Here is a 27,016-nt window from a genome sequence, read left to right as displayed (position 1 = left end):
TTAAAAAACTGAGGCTCATGAGCCGGGCATGGTGGCACACACCTGTAATCCCACCACTGAGAAGGCTGAGGGAGGAGGACTGCTACAAGTTCAAGAACAGCCTGGGCTACAAAGTGATTTTATTTTCTATGTTCTCATTCAGTGTTTGTACTCTTACACATTTCTGAAATAACTGAAGTTGTAATGTCATGTACTTTTGCACTATATTATGATCACACTGAATACTGCTTTATATACAGAGCTACCTAGTCTTTTCATCAGGGACCATGATAACCAAGCCTACGCACAGGCAGAGGTATAAGTACCTATAAACTAATCATCTTGATTCTCCTTTGAACACCATTATGTACCAATACTGAGTAAATGCAAATATACTTGCTTGAAAATAAAGTTAATTCAAACCCATTGAACAATTTAACCCAAGGATAACAGGTTTTCTTTTTGGAAGAATGAAATAAATGAAGTAGCCTTTGGTACAAAAAATGTAACTTGTATTACATCCTCCTTGAAATACCCTCATCATTAGCTCCTTATTAATCTAGTTTGTTGATACGGATTTTGCCTTTAAGTGTTTATCCAACCATCTATAAATGAAATTAATCCCTTCCTATTGTGGGAAGTTTCCACAAATAAAGTGAACACAAGCACTGTGTGTTTTCTTTATATATTTTAATTTAAAACACCTAGCAATACATTAAAGTATATCACTTAAATTTAGCATGCCTGTAATCTCGGTTTCTTAGGAGCCTGTAGCATTATCCGAACATAAAAATTTAAAAAGGGCTGGTGATACAGCTCAGTGGAGACTGCTTGCCTAACGCGTGTGAGGCCTGAGTACAATCCTTGGCACCTCAAAAGAAAACAGACTACTTGTTCTTTAAAGGTACAGTTATTTTTCTGATTCATTTTTGTTTCTTCCATGGCACATAGCATAGTGCAGTACAAACAGTATATGCTCAGTAGAAGTTTGTTGAACTGATTTGACTTTAGTTTAAAAATAAATAATCAGTTTCCAAGGATATGCTTCCTGACAAATCAAAGCCAGTTTGTAACCTAGGTCCCGACCTTTCTTACAATGCTCATTTAGTATATGCATCACCCAGTTATGTTGGAGTAATATATACACTAGGAATTCAAGAAGAATTTAAAAGAATATGATAAAGAATTTGCAAAGAAAATTTCTTTAAATAATGTCACTACTTCAGTCATGGATTGAATCATTTCACTCATTTCTCACTCCAAGAGAATGTAGGGGCTTGGGATTTAGCTCAGAGTCAAAGCACCTGCCTGGCAAACGCAAGGTCGTGAGTTCGATTCCTGGTACTGGAAGAAAAAAAAAAAAAACAAGAGGATGTAGAACACATGGCATTTTATGTTTTGTCCTTTAGTTTGAATTCACTTCGAATTCATATATTCATTGACAGTATGAAGAGCATGTGCTAAGTAATGCCTAAGTCAGAAAAGAATTTCAGGCTAGAGCAGGTTCCCTGTTATGTTCTCTTAGACGCCTCACTCCTTTGTAACCTCTGGCCAGGATGAAATGGTGCATTTGTGTAGCTACCTGATTAACAGATGTCTTCTTTGGAGACCAGAAAGACCGTGTGAGTAGGCCAGGTCTGTCTGTATGCTGTTTCATCCCGAGAGTTTGGCCTACAGTGAGTACTCAGGAAAATCTCCTGGACTGATTATTGAAGTCCAAGTGAATTTGAGCTGGTGTTTGAAGACAGGTGAGAGAAACGACCATCTGAACGGGAACTAGACAGTAAGTAGGCCAACACTGGAAACCGGGACATGGGGGGAGTAGAACTGTGGGAGGTTCCCTAAGGGCTCAAGCAGGGTACAGCAGGAATCCCTGAGTTTTGTAGCACGTATGTATACAGCAGAAGCTCCTTCCAGAAATGGATTTGTGTTTCCACTTGACATTATTTTTAAAACCATCAAGACATCCGGGAATAACATCTAGTCATGGATATGGAGGAGTTTTTTGTTTGTTTGTTTCAGACACTTGCAGTTAAGTGTCTTCATTATGCAAGAGGAAATTTCCACGATGCACTTAGTTAAGCAGTGTTTCTGAAAGGGACAGGCTACTGCTGTTTCTGTCCCTGCAAAAGGAAAAATTCTAATCAGTTTTCCCAAAGCACATGACTCTAAAGCCGGTCAACATTTCACTCTCTGGACACTGTGATCTGCTGGGGTCGTACAGCATCACTGGTCCGTAGTCACAGATAGTTACGTCAGCCCACTCTTCTGCAGTGTTTGTGTCCACTGCGGACCTTTCAGAAGTTTAGAACAAGTGCAGTTTTCAAACTTAGGCAGTTTGGTGTCCATGTGTTCTATCCTGGCGTGGTGAAGGAAGCACCCTGTCTGCTCTCCAGCTCTGAGATGACCGGCCAACAAAGAAGACAGGCTCCAAATACTGTTTTCCCTGTGTTTGTTCCTTCCCCTTCCTGCTAGTTCTGCTACCTCATCCCCTTTGGCTGTTTGTTGGTATCTAATTCCCTAGATATCCCAGGACATTTGGTGTTCAGTGCTGCAAACTGGTATACTTATTTTATAAACTGACAGTTCACTTTCTTTTAAAAGTTTTGTTTAGACAGTGCAGCTGCTCCCAAGTGTGTTGAAGACCTGTTTGTTTTGAGGGTATGTTTGGCTGATTTTAATCTGAGATCCCTTTCAGTTGCCAAGGGCAGTAAAACTAACAGTACATTTGAATATGTTTTAATCTGTAATCTTTAATTCTGATTGCACCTTTGACAGAAACATATCTTGCAAATCCTTCCTTTCCAGGGGAGCTAAATTAAAGCCAAGGGAGAGGGTACCTCTGTAAGCAAGCTTCCAAAAATGCAAAAATGGTCTTATTGTTTTGAGACAGTCAGCCCGGCTCAGTGTTCTTTCTTTGTCTCATTTTTATTAAAGGCATTAACAGATTCAGTGGACTACGCTTGCTGTCTATCTTTCTAGCAATGTAAACCCTGGTGGCATTGGAATCATATGAACAGGCGTGTTTGTACTGATAAGCAATTATCACGGGGGCAAAAGGAAGAATGATACGGCCTCAGCCTATCAGAGGGCAGAGACATTAAGATTTATTTCCAGTGTTATCAGGAGAGCTTTGCTCCCCATGCAAAGCTCCTTCAGGGAGAAAAAAAAGGAGGAGAAAAGCATAAGAGTAGATTATATTTCTGGCAAACATTTATCAATCAAAACAAGGAACGCCGAATGCAAAACTGAAACGCAATCACAAAGTCAATTTTAAATGGGGAAAAAGTCATAGAAAACACAGACCTATTGAGAATTGAAAAAAAATCCTTACCTAAGATTTAAAAATAATCCTTACAAGAGATCAAAACAGCGAAGGAGGATGAGAGGATGGAAGAGGGGAGATTGCTTTTATAAATGACTTGGGATTGAAATAATTTATACAGCTTGAATTCAGCCATTGAGAGCTAGATGGAAAATTTATAGAACTATTTTAAATGACTTGCATCAGATCAAAAGTATAGAAAATAGAACATAAGCTTAACTCTAGGGAGGCAAAAGATTATTTTTTTGTTCAGAAATTCGAGCTCTCCATAAAATGTAATGTTAATCATGAACTTGATATGCATATTAATTTCAAACAGACTCTTTTAACCATGGCCTCTCTTGCTCCAGTAGGACTACAATGATCTCTCAAGAAAAGATGAAAACTCTTATCAGGAAACACTTCTAGTGATGTGTTCTTTCTTAAGGCATTCTTCCTGAAATGAAAATTTCAAGGATGCAGCCATCTCAGGATCTCCGTAGCTGAATAAGAAATGCTAAAAATATTTATCGTATATCAGCCTCCTTAGGTCTGTCTGAGAAATGCCTTCCACTAAAACTGAGCAGCAATACTCAACAAATATTCATGATTGCACAAACTTACAAAAGAGCTAATCCACATACACTGAGCTAGTCTCACTCAATTCATTCCTTCACTCATTCATTCCTGCAGCATTTGTGAATACCTAATACAATAGATTGACAACTGATGGTCAACTTGTAGCACGCAGCAGAACTGAATCAGCGTGGTGCTGGGTGTGGAGGACCCACCTGAGGAGTGTGGCCAGCAAAACAAAAAGGAGATCTGGAGAAGAAGTGGTGCTGTTAGGGAGCTTTTCATTCTCTTGGGGCTGCTGGTTTTCCTGGAGGAGCTTGTCACACTGGCTTTCCTGATATGAACTCAGCTGTTATCACTGGAGAAGCTTGGGATCTCTCTGTTGCTGTGGATGGCGGAGGTACTTTTTGGGGGAGCTCTGGTCCTTACCTTGAGTGTTGCTTCCTGGCTCCAGTGTAGATCCCTCAGCCTGCTTGCATAAATTCTTCATCCTGCTGGCACTGAATTTCTAGCTTCCACCACTGAACTTCGGACCTTCCCAGGACAGAGTCATGAAATAGGCTTGCATGAGACATTGTCATGGGCTCTAGGCCTCCAGTTGGACTCGTCAGGGCCATTGTCATGGGCTTTAGGTCTTCAGGTGCACTCGTGGAGGACAGGCCCTCAGCTGGATTCTTTGGGTCTTTAGCGTGTGGACAGATTTCCCGCACTCCTTTGTATTTCACTCTTTGGGTGACTACTATAAAATAATCTCATAAATTATGTGTCTTATATTAAATTGTTTCCCTTGCAAATCCTGACTCTAACACCTAATATGTGTTAGACACTGAACTAAGTACCAAGGATACAGAGATGAAATATAACCTGGTCTCTTGTGATTTAGTCTGTTAGTTTCCGTTTAAGCTTTATAGCCCAAAACTCAATTTTAAAACAATCATGCATAAAACATAGAGTAACTGACTTGTATAGATAGGCACTTATGTGGAAAGTAGCTCAGAGGCAGGGCGTCCAGCCAACTCCTTTACTTAAGAAACAGAGTAGAGTCTCTATCCATGTGTCCAGGGCTTACAATCTGTTCCAGAGTGACTTAAGATGCAGAAAATATGGAAATTCACAATAGTCACAGAAACCTCAGAGAATCATTTCAAGATGAATGGATAATAATTGCATGTTCGAAGAGGAAGGACAGAAGAGCAAAAAGAGTCACGCATGATTCAAACGAAGCAATGGACCGATACCAAATAGAGTTGTCCAGATTACTTCCAAAAATGCGCAGTAAGCTTGACTGTGAAAAGATCCTTCTAAGTTTCTTTCTCTCCATGAAAACAGGCCCATTTGTCTTTATTTCTAGAATGCTAAAATGGTTCCATTGGGAGCTAATATAAAAAGCCTTGGTGTTACTGGGTTCTAGGTGCTGGGGACTCCTCTAGGTGGTTCCTAGGTTCTTTCTGTCGTGAACATAGAACTGGTCAAGACAGGTGGAAAAGTAGAAAGGTTTTTACACTGATCAGAGGAAGAAAATGAAGTGCGCTCTGCAGAGCAAGAGTGGGGTAATTAAATGTAGGAAAACCAGCACACTCCACAGGAGGAGTGGACCGCTGTGAAAGACAGGATTCAGCGGCTAAGAGCTCTGTGGCCACTGTCCTGTGTACCTCCTACCCCTCTGGTCGGGCCATGCTAGCAGAATCCTGCTTTGAGTTCTGAGAAGGACCGAAGACAGCACTGCCTGATTGGGACGGTGGGAACGGTTCTGCTGCACAAGTCCTGGCGCAGCTATCGCTCAGCTGCTTTCCACCCCTCTCCCGCCTCGGCGATCCCCTTCTCAGTCACAAGGTGCCCTTACGAGTAGAATAAAGTGGTGGAGAAAATATGAAGGGATTATTTGCATCATTTTTAAAGTTAATTCCAACAATTCACACTATTAAGAATCTGTACAGTTGAAACAATGAAGAGTTGCAGGGTAATCTATGGCATCCTAAGTATTATCACACTTTTCTAATCTATGGTTTCCTAAGTATTGCATTCCTCTCCTTCTCCTTTCCTCCTTCCTTTCCTTTTCTGTGTGCATGTGCATGTGTGCGTGGAGAGGGGAGGTTACTGGTCACTGAACCTAGGGCCTTTGCACTGACATCCCTAGCCCTTCAATTTTTTTTTTTTTTAACTTTGAAACAAGGTCTTCAAGTCACTAAATTGCCTATACTGGGCTTGAGCTTGCAATCCTCCTACCTCAACGCCCTCAGAGTGCTAGGATTCCAGATGTGTGCCCCAAGCCTAGTGTATTTTATTTCCATAACCACTTTCTGATGGTTGGATACGCAACCACAATTCTGCCTTTCACTTGTGTGAAAACGCACAAGTGACTTGGTCAAAGTAACAATAGAAATCAGAATTACAGGGGCTGGGGATTTAGCTCAGCGGCAAAGCGCCTGCCTGGCAAGCGCAAGGTCGTGAGTTCGGTTCCCGGTACCGGAGAAAAAACAAAAACAAAACAAAACAAAAAAAAAAGAAATCAGAATTACAGGCTAGATTTTTCTGGCTCCTGGTTTAGAATTCCTTCTGTTTTAGCAAGGTACCACTCACAAACCACCTAAAGATCGAAGAGCTGTACAACAAGTCATGTACCCTATGCAAATATAACAAAGAAGGCACAGCTATCATCTCTTTAAATCAGTGAACGTTATCAAAGAAATGTAACTCTACTCTTAGTATTGCTATTTAACATTGTACCAGAGCTCTTACAAAAGCAATTAAGGGTAAACAACAAATAAAAGGCTTACAGATTGGAAATGAAAAACTAAAACTAACTTTTTATAAGATTTATCTCAATCTTATATATACAAAATCCAAAAGAATCTACCAGAAACCAATTGAAGTAGTAAATGAATTAAAAGCATTGCCTTCTCATTTGCTCCATTCTTCAGCCCCTGGTAAGCACTAATGCATTTTCTGCCTCTATGGTTACTTGATATACATGGAAACATGCAACAAGTGGACTTCTGTGAATTCTTTTTTCACATATAACAGCATCAAGGTTCATCCATATTGAAGCACATATCAATACTTCATTTCTTTGAGGATATTACGAGACATAGCACTATACACATTCACATGCAGGTTTTGTGTAGATACATCTCCTAGGAATAGAACTGCTGGATCATATGGAAAATCTATTACATCATAACTTTGTGAGAACTGCCAGAGTAGTGGTTAAGCTTAGCTGTGCCAAATTAATCAGCTTAGGGGCCACTGAGGGGATTAATAAAACACACTTCTAGGTGTAGGCGGATCACTGAGGCATGACCTTGGATACTACATCCGGTCTCTGGCTGCTTTCCCTCTGGCAGTGTCTCCTGCTGTGTTTCCAGGTCATCGTGACTAAATACCTTTGCTCTGCTACGTCCTCCCGCCATGACTGACTCCCCTAAAACTATGAACCAAATTAAACCTCTCCTTTAAATTTGAATGTCAGCTATCACATCTCGGGAACAGGAAAGCTGATTAATAAACAAATTGTTTTCCAGAAAGGCTACTTGGATATGTTAGGCTTCCCATGTGTATATATTTTGTTATTACCTGTTATTTTCTGTCCTTTTCATCACTGCCATCCTAGTGAGTATCAACAGCATTTCCTTGTGGTTTTTAATTTGTTATTCTCTGATGACTAAAGAAAATTGGTTATCTCTTCATATGCTAAGAAGTCACTTTTATACTTCCTTTGGTGAAATATCTGTTCAGATCCTTTGCCCATTTTTAATTCGGTTATTGTTTGAGTTGTAAGAGGTCTGTATTTAGTCTAGATACAAGTCCTTCATTAGATATATAATTGACAAATGAGAAGGTGATGCTGACATCCTGGGCATGGCAGTGCATGTCTATCATCCCAGAGCTCTGGAAGTCTGATGCAGGAGAACTGCCAGCTTGAGCTGAGCCGGGGCAATTTGATCACTTATTGAGATCATATCTTAAAATTTTAAGAAAAGGGGAGAGGTGCCAAGGCTGTAGTTTAGCATGTAGGCCTTGGGTTTGGTTCCTCGTACCACAATCAAATAAGTCATGGGGTTTCCCACTGGAGTATTAAAACAGTTTTAAAATCATTTGCGGTACTGGTTATATATCTAACTATTCTCAAAACCACTGACTTGTGCACATTACTATGTATATATTCATTAAAATTTGGTAGTAGGATGTCATAATTATAAACAGAAGTACAGCTTTGTAGGGAATTGGTTTACCTGATTTGTATGTGCACTTGAGTCAGCATGACTCTATCCAAACATAGTTTAGGGACCTTCGACTCATGAGCACTGGATTCTCATTCCCTAGGTCTAGGTTTCCACATTAGTATTATACCAAATGATGGTTTTTCTAGCTCCATAGTCCCCTCCTCTTTTCCCCATATAAAATGTTACATGGAAGCTCAGTGTATAAGCAGAGAGAAGTCCAGCTGCTCTGGTTCAAATGAGGGTGCAGGTTCTGAATCCCGCCTGTTCAGGTGTTTTCTCAAAGCTCTTCTCTGCAACATGCTCAAGTAGCTATAGAGCACTCTGGTTAAAAGCAATCTAGACGGGCTCAACATTACCTTCCACCTTATCCTGGAAGGCCTGCAGTATAATTTTGGTACTGAAGCAGGTAGAACCTATTTTGTAAAGAAGAGCAGAGTGAGGATCAGGGACAGATCGGTCAACTGGCCTGAGAAGTAACTGGAGAGGGTTTCAGGAGAATAAGGAGTGGAATGAAAAATAAGGATTCAGGTTACATTAATTCTTAAACCAGCAGCAAAGAAGAAAAGCTAAATTTTTATGACATAAAAAAAAAGATGAACCTCTGGCTGCAGAATTACTTTCAGGAAGATATATTAGTATGTTTGCTGCTGCTATAAAAAATCCGAGCCTGGGTATTTTATATAAAGGTGAAGTTTATTTAGCTCCCAGTTCTGGAGGTTCAAGAGGATGGTGCCAGCTTCTGCCCGGCTCTGGCTAGGATTTCACAACCTGGCACCATAGCAGGAGTGTGTGGGAGAGGGAGAGGTCACGTGATGAGACAGGGAGCAAGAAACAGAGGCCAGGCTTAGTCTTTTTGTTGTTTTTGCTTTGTTTTTCTTAACAACTCACCCTTGTTAGAACTGACTCACTCTGTGAGGCCAGCGTTCATTCCTGCTGAGGGTGGCGATGCCGCCATTGACCCCACTACCTCTCAGGAGCCAACACCGTATCATGTCACCACACTTGGGGGGCATTTGGGGACACACCTGAGTCATTTCTGAGCCAAGGCATGAAGAAAAGGCTTATGTCAGTGAGAATTCCTATGTAGGTCCTCATGAATTAGATGATGAGACCTTGAACTCATGAATATTTGGAGAAAGAGTGTCAAATACCATGCCCATTGTTCTGTATTAGAGAATGGCACGAATTTGAGTGCACAGGAGGGCAGGGAGAGTGTGATTATGTCTGACTTGGCAATATGGAAGCGAAGTTGATAAGCTGGAAGAACAGAAAGACATTTGCATTTATGTGATGTCAATCTCCTCATACTCTCCAAATCTTGAATTAAGTTTGCTTCACACTGTAATGCCTAGTGCTTTAAGAGTGGAGAGTCAAGCTAACGAGTGGTTATATAGGTCACTTTCCTATTCTGTGTATTAGAAGTGATGAGATTTTATTTCAGGTATGTGGTGTTAGCAACTGCACGGCCACAGGGATTGATGCTCTGTGCATGGTCGTTTTACTGGGGAGATTAAATGCTGTAACTGCGGTCACAAGCTGTGAGGAAGCCGAGGGTTAATCACTTCTGGGGGCACTCCTAGCGAGAGAAGCGGTCTGATGGGAGGCCTCCCACGCGAGACATCAGGAAGATGCAGACAGGGCCTGAACTCGGATCCGAGGCAATGGTGTGTTCCATGAGCTGTGCTGCACGTCCAAGGAGATATTGATCTCATCTGGCAACCTGGAGCTTCTTAAAAATAGCGACAGAATTATGGGGGGGGCACTCATAGTCAGAGGGTTATGAAATATACTTTTGCTTTCAGGCCCCCTGGAACTTGATTATTTTCACTTATCAGCTTTGTAATCAACATAACCCCCTCCTTTACTTTTTACTGGTGAGTTGGTTTAGATCCTCAGAAAAAGAAATTGGACTTCCCTTGCCACAGTTAAAAGAAAATCACAGTTCCTTCTCGTTCTTCTTTTTGTCCACCAGAGGGCGGTGTTGGGGGAAGGAAGTTCTGAGAGGCACATGTAAGAAAGTTTGTACACATCCTGGCCACACACAGCGAAGTTACAAGGGTGGGGAGGAGTCGCTGTGCTGACTTTGTTTGCCGTACTCCTGAGAAAATACCGTTGTTTTCAAGATGTTGGTTTATCTTGCCTTTGGCACGTGATCAAAAAGATTGTATGTTCTTGATGATTAGCAAAGGGAGCACTTGTTCGTCAGAGTCTGGGTCTTCTAGGTCCTAGCTGCCTGCATTATCTTTACCAAAGTCCATTCAAAGGCAGAGGAAGTGGAAAGCTGGTCACCTACTCTCACCTGACTTACTCAGCCCAAACTCAGGTTCCCAAAACTCCCTCCTGGGCAACAGCGCTTCTGTTGGACAACCCCTTTACACTGCTCGGCCAACGCACTGTACTCCACAACATTCTTTATCACCAGTCCAGAGTCATTCTAGTGGGGTTCTGAAGTTTCCCCAAGATCATTCGCCTGCAGCCGCCCTTCCCCTGGGTGACATGCAGTTGTATCCCTGAGAAGCCTGCTTCCTTTTCTTCCCATTTATGATGTGCCCACTCTGAAAGTCTCAATCTAAGATCAATCATTAAAAATCACCGTCTTTTCTACGTTGTTATTTTCCTGTGACTCTCAGTCTTTGGGAGACAAAACAGTCACCCACAGGGCTTGTCAGAACACAGTTTCCTGAGCTCAACCTGACTCATTTTATAACTGTGTGAAGGAGGCTGCCAGAGAATTTGCTTTTCTCGCAAGTTATCCAGTGTAGTTGATGTGGGCCTGGGAGTAGCATATTGAGAACTATTGCTTTATGCGGTTTAGAGGCGCGGAACGTTGTAGATGTATCTTAGCATCTTTTCTAAGAACTGGGTCTCTAGTCACAATCACACTTAGAGGTAACAATAGATAAGATGTTCTGACATATAGAGTTCTCTACCTCTGCCTTCCCCTGTTAGCTCTGCTCTTCTTCTTTCATTTAACTCTTCATTTTTATCCTCCTTTCCTTCCTGCTCCCAAACCTGAGTCAAAAGAACTCCATATTCCCACCAATCATCCAAGTGTCCTGTACACATGACTTGATGCTTTTATCAGCATTTCCGACAGCTATCAAATACGCCTGTCCAGAGGAGTGTAAGGCAGGTGGGTAAAGGATGAGAAGGAGCTGACAGTAGCTCTGTTTTTAGTTTCTTGTTTACACTGGCTTTCTTCTGTGAAGCCTGTGCTTTGCTTTGTGGCAAAGTCCTAGTCTCTGCTAAGAGACTTCCCACAAAGAAGGGACTTCTGGTTCTCCTATTTTGTACCTAGACTTCAACTTGGAACTGAAAGTCAACAACAACATTTATTACCTTTATCCTTTTAGCACAGAAAATTGGGAAATGATAGGATTTTAACCAGTCATCAGGATGTGTGGTGGAAGGATACGTGCAGCTAAAAAATGGGGCTTAAGAAAAACAGAAAGGAAGAAGAAGAATGGGGCTTTCCTGGTCCTTATTTTTTTTTAATTCCCTTTTCAGTTCCTAGAGAGAAGTGAAACTTATTACATTGCTAGGGTGAAGAGGTACATGTTCTGCTGTGGTATTTCTGCAGTGAAGCTCTTCAGGCCTTGACATCTCACCAGCCCACATGTCAATCATCATTTCTAGCATGTGTAGTCCCTTCACACTCCCCCACTGTGTAGGATATGTTCTCCACTCAAAAATTATAGCAAGTTAGTCTACAGGCCTTATTAAATCATCCTTAGAAATATATGAACACGGTTGGTGTGCTTCAGCATTTGAAAAATTAAATCATTCTTTAGAATTACCCCACTGAGCTGGAAGAAAATAAAGAACACTCACCAAAGGGGAAAAAGTGACAAAAATTGCAATCACTAATGGTTTTTAATTATAATTGCATAATAGTCTCTTGATGTAAGTGCTAGTCATTGTTCTGATGATTCTTACACTGATCCATTAAGCCCCTCCACATTATGAAAGCATCTAGACTGGAAAACAGAAGGATATATGAATATCATTTAACTGCATTCAAGTGCCTTGAATTAGATCAGTTCAATGGTACTCCTAACTATTCTTCTATTCGCTAAATTTTGGGAATATAAGAAATGATAGGCAGTTTCCAATTTATATGCTAGATGATGGTTTCTCATGGGGCTAAAAAATTAAAATATGCGAAAATATCATTTTTCTTATACTTTTAAATTTTCTGATTATGAATATCATAGTTTTAAATTTTCTGATAATAAAGTATTCATCTATCTGTTTTTCTGTGAACATAACTTTTTACATCTCTAGTTGGCTTGTGGGATGACATAGCCATTATATGCTGGAAATGCCTGATGCTGAAAGGTCCATGTGAGATAGTTCTGTGATGGTGTTTATAAGAAACTAGGTATGTGTGAATACTCAAAGAGATATACACCAGAAAAAGAAATACTAACTGTATGCAAATTTTAAAAAAATTAATTAACAATCATTTAGTAAATTCTTCAGATAATCTAATCTAATTAGAATCATTACATAGAAGGTGGACAGACCTTCAGCACTTCAGAAAGTAAAGTCTGTACAGCAAATAGCGAACAAAAACAAATGTTCCCAAAGTTTTTAATCATTTCCAATTGTTAAAATTATATATTAAATTACAGGCCAGGAGACATGGAAATTGTTTGATTCAACATGCACTGGAGGAGCCAGGGATTTAGCTCAGTGGCATGGCACCTACCTGGCAAATGTGAGTTCAGTTCCTGGTACCAAAAAAAAGGACTGAAGTACTTCATGCTACTCTCTGTCCCCGTTTTAAGACTACTTAACAAATTAAAAATAAATCAGTAGGGGACAATTTTTTGGATAGGAGATAGGGTAAGAAACTCCTCTAATTTGAATTTAATGATTTAATTTTCCCATGAAGTTTTAGCTAAAGCATGTCTTACATTAAGAATCTCCGATAGAGTTGCTGAAAGGCTGCACTTCTGCCTATGAAGGCCATACATATTTTTCAGGCTTCCAAAGGAAAATTATTAAAAATTTAATTCTGGAAAGAAAATAAATGAGAAGGGCCTGATTTATTTTTCTCTGTGTCGACAGAGGGGGTTCCTGGCCAGCAGCCAGCACAGCTCTCTCCCTTGCTCCCCTCTGCTCCCCCATGGACTGGGGGACTGGGACAGGTTGCTCCAGTGTCCTCCCTGGGTATGCGAGCAGCATGGTGGCCCTCGCCCACTTCCTCCACTTCAGAGGACAGTTTTGCGTATTTGAAGAATGAGAGAGTAACCTGGAGGGGCTAAGATCAAGAAAAGAAGAATCTAGAAACTTTATTTGCATATCCAATACTCACAGCAAGCCTTCCAGATTTCCTGGTTTCAGCCCTTCCTCTACTGAGAGGCTTGTGGCTGCTATATAGCTGCACTCTGCAGCTACCTCTTGGTTTTTTTTTTAAGAGCAGAATATATTTATTGGGGAAAGAAAGCTTCTGTCCGAGAGAGAGACTGACAGAAGGGAGCCCGAGTGGGTTGCCTGGGAACCTGCCTTCCCCAGGGGTTTTTATAGAGCAAAACCACGAGGTGAGGTGGGTCCAAGGTGGGAAACATGGGAACTCGCAGGGTGAGGGTGAGAGGGGACAAAACTACGGTCCACCGGTAAGATTACAAGTGTACTTGTTCAGGTAAAATTGATCAAGTCGGGATCAAATGAGGAAGCCAGTCACATAGCATGGGAGCGTGAATACAGAACAGGAGCTTTCCCTGCAGGGGTTGCATTAGAGACTCTTCCTGGCTTTGTTAAGATGACTGATACCTGTTTAAAATAGCAATCCCTGGTGTCCACACCTAGCGAGGTATGTGGGTGCACTGCTTTAGTCTTTTGTCCTAACGTCTGGCCCATAATGGATGTGCCTGTCTCTCCCACAGTTGCAAGATATCTTGTCTTCCATACCGGCTCCTTTGAGGGCCCAGCCCTGTCTGACTGAAGGCTGCCTTCTATCTACTCCCCTGCACCCCACCGTGTTGCAGCTTAGAATGGACTCACTTTGATCTTCCTGTAATCCTGCTTGTGACTTATTTCCCAATTATTGTGGGTTCCAAAAGTCTTGTAAATCTATGTAGAACTTTTTCCTGAGTACTTTGGACAGAGTGGTTGTTTTCAAAGAAAGACAAGAAACATTTAGAGCTATTAATGTTGAAGAGCTCCAGAGACCAGCAGCCAACAAAGACTAGCACCAAACTAAGTCAACTTATGGTGTCCAGCAAAGCTGGCATCCTGGCCAGCAGTGTCAGCGACCACAGTTGGCCATGTCAACTGTTGGCATCCAGCATTGCCTGGTGTCGTGTCGTGAGTTCAGAAATGCCAGCAGAGTTGTACTTTGTCAATTCATGATTTCCATCTGAACCCAGCAAAAGAACCCCGGGTTGAGCGCCAGCAGCAATATGTAGGAAACACATACAGTGCGATAATATGTTATTTGAACAATTTATTTAAATGTTGCTTTTCCTGTCAAGCCCATGAACAACAAATCATCACTGAAAGAATTTTGAAGCTCAATGTCTAAAAAGAGAAGTGGAATCTTCATACTGATTGCACTAGTTTACATTCCCACAAACAACGTAGAAAGGTTCCTTTTTTCTCAAAGCCTTGCCACCACATGTTATAATTTGATTTCTTGATGATGGCTATTCTTTCTGGAGAAGGTCTTTATTATTTATGCATTTGTTTGCTCATTTAACAAATAAATATATATTAGGTAAAACGCTGCACCATCTGCATATTTCAGATAGAATGGGGAGTGAAAAAGATTTGGACTCTAAGTTTACAAAAGAGGGGATCAAGTAATCACACAAATATTTCATTAGAAACTCTTCAAACCATTATGAAGGAAACATAAAAGGACAAAAATAAAAGGTGCCAGGTGTATGCAAATATATCTATTCTGAGGTTGAAAGCAGGCTTCCTCGGTGAAATGACATTTGATTTTAGTTTTGTGACCAGCAACACGATTTCCTAATTTTAATTTTCTTTTTCCTCTGTACTCTGGCTAATACCTATAATAACTTTAGGGTAATTGCTTTAGGTTTCAGATAGATTCTAAAATTTACATTAAACCTAGCAGTATGCACTTAGGCAGCTTTCTGGGAAGAGGCTTGACAGCATATCCGAGATTTCTGATGCAGTTCTGAACATTCCCAAATATCTAGAACAGAACATCAGAGGTATAACGTGGACTGAAAATCCTCTTCTTAAGGAACCTTTGATACCCTGAAAGCAAGTTGGTTTCTTCACATATTGTCTGGTAATAAGGTCAACATGATCCTAATCTGACAGCCGTGACATTCCAATTGGAGTCAGAACAGTTATATTGACAAGTACTAGCTTCAGACTTAGGGAACGTAAAGTATTTTTTGTTTGCACTCTTAGTAATGGATCCGCAAATATACAGCTAAAGCTCACTTTGGCTAGTGGCACTGGATGAGGAATCGTGGAAAAAACAAAGGAAAATGGTTTGATAATTTTGTTTGTGGACATTCTCTTTGGAAGGTTATTAATTGTTAAATGTCTTTAATAGATACAAGCCTAAGCAGATTATGTCAGTTTCTCCTTGTTTTAGTAGTTTCTGCATTTCAAGGAATTGGTTCACTTCCCATAAAGTATCAAATTTGTAGGAAAATAGTGATTTCTACTACTTCTCTATGATCAATTTATTCTTCTTGAGAACTGTAGTGATGATTACTCTATCATTTCTGAGACTGGCAATTTGTGTCTTCTCTTTTTTTCTTGGCCTCACTAAGAGTTGATCAGTTTTATGATCATTCTTAAAAGCCAGCTTTGGGTTCCTTGATTTTTTTTTTCTAGTGTTCCTTTGTTTACAGTTGCATTGATTTATGCTCTATTTTTTAATTATTATTTTAAAGAGTAAAAGAAGGATAACACAGTAATAGGTGGGCTTACTGAATTACAGACAAAGTGGTAGGAAGTTATTAATGGCTGTTGATTTACATATTGTTATCTACAAGATAGTTCCTCAGGAAAACAAATAGAGAAATAATAGTGTGTTACAGACAAAAGTGGTAGAAGATTATCAATGGTTATTCTACTATACTTTGGTATCTTCAAAGTGGCTTCTAAAGAAAATAAATAGAGCTATACATGAGTGACCAATTGAATAATCATTGACTATTCTCAATGGTTGTTGTAGGAAACACAGTAATAAACATACATCCATTTACAAAATAGCATAGGAACAATACAAACATTACAGAGTTATGGACAGATTAGTAGGAAAATATCAACGGCTGCTGTAATACATGGTGGTATCTTCAAAGCGGTTTCTCAGGAAGACAGAGATACGCAAGAAAGATCTAACAGGTAGTTACAGCCTAATGGTTGTGAAAAATAGCTTATTACCTCCTCATCAGCGACTCCTGTCACTGAGGTGTGATGGCTGGAAGGAAGGCCAGGACTGAAAAGAAGGACTGAGAGACTTGCACCTGTGTCTCCATGCTCTATTTTTAATGAGTTATTTCTGTTGCTTTATGCTTAATTTGTTTTTCATCTGACATTTCTCTTTGGTGGAAGCTTAGATTATTGATTTTAGATATTTATTTTTAACTTACATTTATTTTAACTGACAACATAAAAACAAAATCTTATCTATTGTAGGACACTATTTGATGTTTTGCTACATGTGTACACTGTGTAATGTTGAAATGAGGGTAAACATCTTTCTTTTCAAATATTTATCATTTCTGAGTAGTAAAAATATTTGAAATAATTTCCTCTAGCTTGCTGAAATAGACATTATATTGTCATTATCTATAGCAACCCTGCCGTGCAATAGCACAAAAGAGCTTCCTACTCCTCTCTTAGGCATGACAGTTCCCACGATGGGCCTTCCTTGTCACCCCCTCTCTTCTGCTTTCCCAGCCTTCTGTCGTAAATGCATTTAATGCTTCAGAATACCCTGGAAGCACTGCTTTCACTACATTTTGTAAATTATGAGAAGGTGAATTTTCATTTAGTTCAAAATAATTATACCTAACCTTCAGAGGTTTTTGATTCCTGTGTGTTTTACAAGTGAGTTTTTAAAACTACAAATACTCTGAGATTTCCAACAATCATTCTTTTACTGGTTTCCATTTTAATTCCATTGTTCTCTGAGAGAATTGTATGGTTTATATTATTTAACATTGTAAAGATAGTTTCTATGGCTTAAAATGTGGTTTACCTTGGTTAGTTTTCCAAGTGAACTTGAAAAACATGTGAATTTTACTTTTCCTGAAAGATTTCTATAAATGTCAATAAGATTAAATTTGCAGTGTTTGAATCAATATAACAATTTCTGCTTTCCTTTGATTGCTGTGAGCATCATATACCTTTTTTCTATCCCTTTACTTTTAACTTGAATCTTAATCTCTAAAGTTGGTTTCCTATTAATGATTTATTTCTCTTTCAAAATTTTAAATACTTTCTTCTTGCTTATATAGTTTTGACTGACAAGTCTGGTGTAATTCTGATCCTTGGTCTTCTCTAAGTTCTGTTCTAACTTGCTACATCAGTTTCTCTCAGATGCTTTGCTTTCAATTAGTTTCTGGGAGTGTGGTTTGGTGTGTTATTAATTTGTGGGCTGGCCATTATTAATTTGGGCCATTATTAATTATAATATTTCTTCTGTTTTATTTCCTCCTTTCTCTTCCAGTTATGCTTATACTATTCCTTTTCTGGAGTATTTTTCTTGTGTATTTTACTCTGTTTTTTCATTATTCTTCCCCCTTTACATTTCAGTTTACAACATTTCTACTGACCTTCAAGCTCATTGATTCTCTCTTTGACTGTGTCTGGTTCATTAATGAAATCATCAAAGGCAGCCTCATTTCTGTTTTTTCCCAAGATTTCCTTAGATTTTTTTTTCTCAGAGTTTTCATTGGTCTGATTACATTCTATTCTTGCACATTTTCCATATTTTCCATTAGGGTCTTTAATACATTAATTGCAGTTATTTTAAATTCCTTGCCTGATAGTTACCAAACCTATGTCTTAGCTGAGTCTAATTCAAATGTTTTCTTTCTCTCTTCACAGTGTGTTTATTTTTGCATTTTATAATACCTTGAACTTTTTTGATGGAAAATTGGGTATAACAGGCAACAGAGTGAGGTAAATAAACTTTTGCCTATAGGTTTAATGTTTATCTGGCTGAGAGCTGAAGTGAATTTGCTGTATTTTTAAATATAGGAGGTTTTAAATATTCTTTTTGTTTTGTTTTTCAATTGTAATTCACTGATATTATGCAGAAAACCTCTTCGACTGGTGGTAAAGAATAGCAGAGGAACTGTTCTATAACCTTATGTACAAATCTCAGTCTTTTAGGGTCTGTATTTCTTGGGTTTGGCCTTTGCTCATGTTTCTTAGCTTCCTCACATCCCGGCAAAGCAGAAAAGCTAAAGTGTGCTGCAGCCAGAGAAGTGAATGTCCTTTCTCCTAGTGGAGTGATGTCCTGGTACTATTTTTTTCTCTCGATAGTAGACAATTGCTACAAAAAGTGCTCTGGGCGTATTTAACAGATACTTCTTTTTGCCCAGCAAATCTGAGATGAGTTCTTTTCTGGCTCCCCACTATGTGAATTGGTGAGGCTCCTACAAGTAAAACTCAACGAAGAGCAGTTGTCTCCTAAGACCGTTACCCAGAAACTTTTTCAATATTTAGATAGTCCGCAGTTAACCTTTAGCAATTTATCAAATCTTCCACTTAAGCTTTCCTAGAAGTTTCTGGTAGCTTCTGTGTAGGTAAACAATTCTTGGCCAAGACTCTGCATTTAACTTTCTTTCCTTGACAGGACTCCAAGACTTGGGAGTGGCAATTTGCTTTGCATTCTCAGTTCTTTTATGGGCCTAAGAAAATTCATTAATTTTCAGTTTGTTAGCATTATAAGGACAGAAATTGTCACCACTAAAGTCTTTAAGTATTATAACTGAAACTGGAAGTGACCCTTTCTCTTTAAAATGATGTATTTCTGAGGGTGCCTTAACCTTCATGACTTTAACAATTTAAGTGTGTTTTGAGCTGCTGCCTATAGTTGTGGAAGTTGTGCTGTCTGAAAGGGCAACCAGTCTAGGAGGCAAGAAAAGTTGCATTGAACTTAGACAAAGGAGCCCGTGTGCCAACAGCTGGCCCTGCGTTGCCGGGAGAGGCAAGGGAGACGGAAACCTAATTTATTGATTACAGCCTTCCTATGAGGTGGCTTGCTCCGGTTCAGCACCTGGGGGACCTGCAGAGCTGCCTCCAGAATTCCTCCACACTGCTGAACCCTGACGGGACAGAGGCCCGGCACCCCTTCTGCTCCGGTACTGATCTCCAGCCTCCCTCTCTGAGGGCGTCTCTTTGTAATCCTTTTGCCTGTGTCGTGCCTCCTCCTGCGTTCTGCTTGTCTCTCTGCCTGGTCTGACAACTTCCACCTGAAAGCAACAGGTGAGGCTCCGTGTTCCACAATTGCTGCTTCTTCCTGGGCCCCTTATGTTTCTTGGAAGCCGAGGAGGCAAGCGTGTGCTGGAAAGCTCCAGAGGGTCAGGGGGCCAACTTCCGCGTGTGGAGCCACGTTGTGCATCTACAGCGGGTATTTCAGCAGCGCCTACTCGTGCCTGAAAATGAAACGAGGCCCTGGGGGGCTGGCGGCGGTGGAATCTGGCGGTGGTTTGGCCCTTCCCCAGCAGCGGGCAGCCCTCATCTGTTTTGCTGCCTAGCACCAGGGCGAATCATTGTTTATTATGGCTCAAAGGCAGTAATCATTTCACGTAATGTGAGAATTTTTTTCACTCAATTACTTTCAGGCTTTGGGTTGATGAGAATAATAATCGTGTGTTGATGACTGGTATCTTGACTGATGATGTTCAGAAACGCAGGTCTCTGCTCATTCTTACCCTTTCCCCCTGAAAGGTTGTGATTCGGAGTCTCATTTAGTCTCCAGACTTCCACGTCCTGAAGTTTCCAATACTGAGAATACCGAGACAAGATTTTTTGCAGGGGCCCCCAATTCCTGCATTCTGCCCTATGGGATAATTTATATGGATTTGTTCTAAAGAGACAGACATCCATAATTCATGTCTTGTGCATTGCGGCTTTTGGCCATTGAAAATATTATCTCTCTTTTGGCAGTGCTGGCAGGAACTAACTACAATAAACATTTCATACCTCAGTGGACACTCTTTCTGAGCTAATAGGAGCCTGACTTAAATGTAGACTTCATCAGGAGAGGAATGTATTTAATGGTGAATTCAGTTGAGCATTTTTTTCCTTCCAGAGCATAAAATGAGCTTATTATCAGTATCAATAGTTGGTTTTTCTCAAAAGGAGTCAAGGTGTGAACGGGCATGAAAGGGAAATTAAATTGAAACTCTTGGTGGTTTCATGGTTGGAGGCCAGTTTAAAACTCAAACTCTAATAACTGCTTTTGAACTAACCAGGAGAATTGTAAGGTCAGAAAGCACACAGATTTGAAGGGAAGCGTCAGGGCTGGGCTCTACACTCAGAAGGCAGAGGGCTAAACAAGCAAAAGAGATTGCTGAGGGTCCTGGGACCACCGCTGAGGGTTGCTGCGTTTATACCCATGTAGATTACAGGGGGATTAAACATATTCTACAGAAATTAGCCTGAGTGGTCTTTTTAAATGCAGACTTCATCAAGCTGTTTCTCTCCTCAAAAGTTTTCAGTGGCTTTCCATGTCCCACAGGATGACGTCGGGGTAAGAATTCTGCCTGATTGATTAGAACTCCGCAAACACTTCTGCCTCACCCATCCTCCCGTTTCCTGCCTTTCTGTGCTCCAGATACAAAGACCTTCATTGGCTTCTCTACGACCTTCTGCTTTTACCTGGAAAACTCCTTTTCATGTTTCAGACCTCGTCCTGAATATCATTTTTTCAGAGAATTTTTCCCATTTATGGTACCTCCTTTTGTTAAATATGCTCACATACTTTTTCTGTGATTTTTTTTGTGTAATCTTTGATGTTTGTGTTTCCTTATGTGACGAAGTTTCTTAAGTTCACCAGTCTATCACCGAAGAGCACAATAACCCCTCTGAATGGTTGTCAGGTGAGGGAATGGAGTACCGTCCTGGTTCTCAGAGGTAGGGGTCGGAATCACTGGGATGGCATGTAGAAGCACAGATTACCGAGCCCCTGGGGTTTCTGATGTATGGGGATAGGACTTTGTGCGAATCGACATTGCCAGTGAATTCCCACGTGGTGCTGGGACCAGACCTTAAGAACCATGTAATAATGTGCAGGCCTTCCACCATTGCATTCTGAACAAGGGGAACCAAGGTAAACCCCTATTCTGGATCCATCTCTGCATCTAGCCATTTGGAGCCTTAAGCAAGCCCTTGCATGTTCTTTCTAGTCATTCAGTGTATCTTACTGTGTCTTCTGTACCTCTCCAGTCCTTCCCCTCTGCCGTGCTTCTACATGGTGACATTGTAACCTTACCCTCGAACTTTTATAACCATTTCATTGGTCCTTATTCTATACTAATGGTAAGTCCTTCATTTAAATTTATGACCAGTTTTCAATGCCTCAGAGAATGTTATGATTATTCCTTGCATTTCTCTAAAATCTTGCTAGAGATCTCAGCACTCAAGGATGTTCACATCCTGAGCTCCCTGCTGTGTGGATTTTCCCCATTCCCAAGTTCAGCACGCTGCTCCGCGTAGCTTATTGTGCTTCCCTAACATCAGGTCTGTTTTTTCTGACAGGATTTCCCTGCACAGGGATGAGCATAGCATAAATTTTCACCCAACATAAACTTGACCCACAGTTGCTGCTTCATCAGTTATTATTGGACAGATGAAAGTCACTGAACTTTTTTTCCTGGACAATAACAACAATAATCTTAGAGAGCACCTGATTGGAATTACTATATGCCAAAATTAATCTAATAATGATACATATCAATTTATTTAATCTTTATGCCAAGCATCCTTATTTTACAGAGGTATAGAGAAGTTATAGGACTTGTTCAGTGTCTCATAACTTGGCATGCAAGTATTCAAACCCAGGAATTTGGCCGTAGGAATTTATGATCTTACCTATCATACTATACTGACATAGGTATGGCCTGAATAATGCATAATATTACCTCAACTACTAGGAATCTGATGTGTCCCTCCCAGCATATTGAGTTGAACATAATTACCAACATAATTTATCTAGTGTTCTTTATGTATAGGTAGCTACAACAGATACCAAGGAGGTAAGCATACATAAAATATAGCAGGAGGCAGTCTAATCCTTAAATGGAGTCAGACAACCCATGTTTTATCACCTTTTTAGTTATATGACCTTGGGCAAAGTACTTAATTTTTTTGTGTTTTTTTCTACACCTTTAGAATAGGGGAAATAACATAATTTTGCAAGGTTTCTTTCAGGGTTAAATGTGAAGATTTAAATAAAGCACTTAGTACAGTAAAAATATCACGCCTCTTTAGTAGATAAAAGCTATTATCTTACCTTTCCCTTATATTCCCTTATATTCAAGAGACAGGAATTTGTAGTGATTCTTTTGGATTAAGAATTTAGCTACTATAAGCAGTTACCTCAATATATCCAAGATGGAATATCATTTATGGCCCGAGTATGTTTCAAAAGCTATTTTAGGAGAGGTGAGTAAAAGCCAATGAAATCAAATCAAACCTAAAAGTCATAAAACTATTCAACAAATAAAGTTTTAAAAAATTAAATCATTTCCTTATTATTTTTGGACCACCCTAGTATCAGAAATTGCATAGGGCCCTGAGTTCAGAGATGAACAATGTGTGTCTTTTTTTTTCTCAAAACTGTCTTTAGAACCCACACTGTACTTATGTTTCTGTTATTGATCCTTGACTACTGTGTTAAAATGACCTTGGGGCTAAATTTCTGTCTATATAGAAAACATACCAAAAACCTGGCACTTGAACAAAATTGGAACCTTGGGTGGGTAGACTCAAAACATAACCTTTCAACAACTAGGCAAATGTGATACAGCCATATCAAATCTGAATTTCATCCATTTCTATCTTTCACATTCTCAGCTTTTGAAGTTTTTCTGCCTGTCACAGCAAGTGAGTTACATCATGATGAGTTGATGGGATATCATGGACGTTTAAGCAAAGAAAACGGAGGGAAGAAATGGGCTTCTCTCTGTATTTGCATAATACCCAAAGGATCATATAGATACACATAATATCACTGAAAGTAAGATCTCTCTATATACATAAGTATTTGAAAGGTACATATGTGTGCACACACAAACCCACACAGCCTCACATGCACGTATTTGTAATCATCCAAAGTTTACCTCTTCTGAGCCTGTGGGACCAATTTATTCTCAGTACAGCAAGCCCCAAGGCAACCAGCAAACTCTACACAGACAAGTGCTTACTACGAAAGCTCACAGAAGCTTTTGGAAATAGGATTTCCAGACAGAGTAAACAAAAGGCTTTCTGTGCAGAAAACCTCTAGCATTACATCTTTCTCCCTATGAAGAAATCTATTCAATTCATACTTTATTTGATGGCATTTATCCAACATAAGGCCTCTTGAAGTGGTGCTAAGACAATTTCTCATCTAGAATAGTGATTTTCAAACTTCAGTGCAAATTGCTATCACTACAGACTATTGTCAAAATGCAAGGTCAGACCCACTGAATCAGCTCTGGAGGGTGGGATCCAGGAATCTGACGTTCCACAAGCATCCCAACTGTTCTGCTGCTTTTGATCTGGGGCCAACACAATGAGAAACACTCAGGTGTAAATTAAAACAGGCGGGGTACTTAGAAGACAGAACGGAGGAAGAAGATGTGATGTTAGCTGGCAGGAGAGATGGCTTGGAAACCGAGAGGCAGGTAGAGAAATCGGCACCGAGGGTACCGGCGGTGGGAGGAGCTACGAAAGGAACTGCATGGCCCAAAGCACAGCCAAGAACAAGATGAATCAGAGATAATGTCAGAGGGATCCAAAGTGGCCCGAGAAAGGCAATAAAAAGGAGAAACTTCAGCGTATGTGTGATTTTCAAAGCTTATAATAACCGGTTAAAGGTTACTACATTGTTATTTAGATTTTTATTTCCTTTAAATCTTCTCTGAAGGGTTATTTTCTTATTTAGAAGTAGAAACACATTTTTCCTGTTGTCTAAATAAATCTTTAATTTTCAAAAATATGTATAAATATATACATGCCTGCTATGTAGATTTCACATCAATTTCACCACAGGCTAGCTTTTTTAGAGATTAAGGATAAATGTCATGGGGGTACTGTAAAGGTTAAATACAATAATGTGTGGGAAACTCTTAGAATATTTCCTGGCATATCCATATTGTTCAACAAATCATATTACTATTAATAATTCATGTGCAGTTGTAGGACTTTGAGAGCATTTCCTGTTGGTTAGATCAAGATTGTAGGTTAGAGAGCAAAAGTTGAAGGCAGAGTAGTTCCAGAGTCCCTAGAGAAGTAACAAGGTTCCCACTGAGGGTGAGGACAAATCTCAAATGATAAGCACAGCGTAGTGAATCTAGAACCCCTGAATTCAGAGAAGATGGTGCAAGGCCACGAGAGGTCCAAAGACAGAAGGAAACCTGACCCCCAGGGACAATGCACTCTGACCTGTGAGAGCCTCCCTGTACCTCAGGGAGTAACTGGCAGTCACCGAAGCTGCAGGAAAAGCCAAACGTCATAAGGAAGAACCGCGGTGGTATGTGAGGATGAGCACAAATAAAGCACGTGTAACACAAAAGCGAGGCATAAGAAAACACCTGCCTGGAGTGAGGCTATTTCTTGAGATTATGTGATAGAAAACTAAACGCATATTTACTTTTGTCTTAATTTTCTTTTTTATCTTACACTGTTGATTTTTAAAATAATTCTTAGCATATGTTTATAGCCCATTATAAACATATTCATCTTGGGCACTGGTAAATATCACATCTTGACCCTTTTTACTTCTACTCGTCTCCCCCTCCATACTGTGTCTCTCATCCCCAGATCTCAATTTTGATTAATAAATTTGACATTTTATACTGATTATAAAGTACAGCACCCTAAAGCTTATAGTCTGACTGATACGTAAGCAATTATCTCAGAAAAACTAAATTCTGGAGAAATATCAAGTTTACTGTTATAGTACTACGGTGAAACAAAAGGCCCTAGACACACTTCATTCGTTTATGAACTACCTATTAGCAATTGCAAATTGTAAAATGGCTTGGAAATGGGAAACAAAACTCTCAGAGACCAACAGGCATTTAATTTCTAACAGCAGAGAAGTCGCTACTCCAGGTCCTGGTCGCTCAGCAGTTCTGCAGCAATGCGCCGCCCCTTCAGTGTGAGTGGCCAAGCTGCTCGTTTTCTAGAAGCTAAGAAGAATAGTTGAGACATCACCCTTGCATGTTCTGACCGTGTGTTATAAACAACAGGCTACAGTGCGGCTTGAAAAGGTTGTGGCGTTAAACGTCAAAAGGGGCCCGGGGTGAGTCTGACAGTGCTGAAGGAAACAGAAAAGCTGGGAAAGGGAGATGCAGGTTCACAATGACACTGTGAAGTCATTTAAATTACTTAAGCATTATGAACACATTTTTTGAAACTGTAAAAACAAATCAAAGCAGCAGGCCGTAGTATTGCTTTGTTTGCAAATGAGCCTTCTTTTACCTTTCAGAAGCTCTGATGCGCACCCCTCAGGTTCAGGCAGGGCCTCCGCTGACTCACTGACTCAATACTGGTAACCAAGCTTTTCAGGAAGCCGCCAAAAGAATGGAAAAATTCATTACTTACTGTTCAACAGTACATGGAGGTATGCTTTGCCCACTGCAAAAGTGTGTATTCAGAAGGGGGCGAGAAGAATTAAGTTCAAGTCTCACGGGGCTGTGATTTGCATAATTGGAAAACTGTGAGCACATCCTCTCAATCTTCAAGCTGACCAGAGGAGGCACACTGTCCTTCACAATCAAACCATTCTTTTTCCTTCAAAGCTTTTAGGTCTTTGTACTTTGCATTGAATTGGAATAATCATCATGGAAACTTTAAAAACATCAATTTCTTAATGTGTGATAATACTAACGTTTACATGCCAGGTTACAAACCCATGTGGTTTCCGTGGTACAGAGTACTCTGGAATCCGGTTACTCTGAGGATTATCGGCATTTCTGAAGGTTTCTGATGCCCTCTCCCTACCTCAGCGCTGCCCACGTGGGCTTCAGCCTCCGCTTAAGCCTTCATTAATGGAAAACCTTTGACTTCCTGAGAAAAATGAATAGGAATTCAACCTCTGTAATTTTTCCTCATCAAGGACCATATTTTACCAGCCCTCAGATTTCCAGCGCCTAGCACAGTGCCTGACAGGTAGGATGCACTCCGTGTAAGTTTCTTGGTTAAATTTTTAATTGGATTTGGGCCTAAGAGAGCCAGGTGAGCAAACGGAAAACACTGTAGAGTAGTTTGATTTCCTGAGATAGAGACGCTGTTCTATGCATTCAGGAGTGGCAACTTAGTATAAATTTATGCCTAATAGAGGTCCCCAGGGAGCAAGCCTTAATGAAGAGGTGAGAATGGCCCTTGATTAGTATGTCAATCATCTGCATGTGAATGGACGCTCGGAAGAAATTTATTCTTTTAAGTAGCTTAAATATTCCATTGCAAATGTGTTTATCCTACTAACTTGCTTAGTAGGATAACTGCCTTCTTAGGGGGTACAAAGATAAACTTCAGCCCACCCTTTGTCCTGATTAGCAATAATTCTGAATCCTGTACCTACTTGTACACCTTTGGTAAGTAACCCACTCCGTTAGAACAATAGGGTGATGGATTTCTTTTTATGTTTTATTTTTTAAATTTTACTTTTAGTTGACAGATGACTTTATTTTAGTTGGGTGTACGTATTTATGGGGTACAATGTCATGCTTTGATACAAATTTATATTGTGGCATGACAGAGTGAGAAAATT

The 27,016-nt window shown here is 40.1% G+C and overlaps 1 protein-coding gene across 11 annotated transcripts in view; it reads right to left on the bottom strand.

Moving 5' to 3' along the window:
• Window positions 1-27,016, bottom strand: part of Lingo2 (leucine rich repeat and Ig domain containing 2) — a 1,180,631-nt gene that overhangs the window by 75,872 nt on the left and 1,077,743 nt on the right. For 3 of the 11 annotated variants that reach the window (XR_263554.2, XR_263555.2, XR_263557.2), the window contains one exon: window positions 25,726-25,804. The exons of 5 other annotated variants lie outside the window; for them this stretch is intronic. The gene's annotated coding sequence lies outside the window, so the exon portion shown is untranslated. Of the gene's footprint in view, window positions 1-9,563; window positions 9,812-25,287; window positions 25,434-25,725; window positions 25,805-27,016 lie in introns of those variants that run through there. 3 more of the 11 variants (XR_001237087.1, XR_263556.2, XR_263559.2) reach the window with 3 other exon arrangements.

This window comes from Chinchilla lanigera, unplaced genomic scaffold (assembly GCF_000276665.1).
Source record: "Chinchilla lanigera isolate Chin_1 unplaced genomic scaffold, ChiLan1.0 scaffold00071, whole genome shotgun sequence".
NCBI lineage: Eukaryota > Metazoa > Chordata > Mammalia > Rodentia > Chinchillidae > Chinchilla > Chinchilla lanigera.
This window is presented reverse-complemented; position numbering and strand designations above follow the sequence as displayed.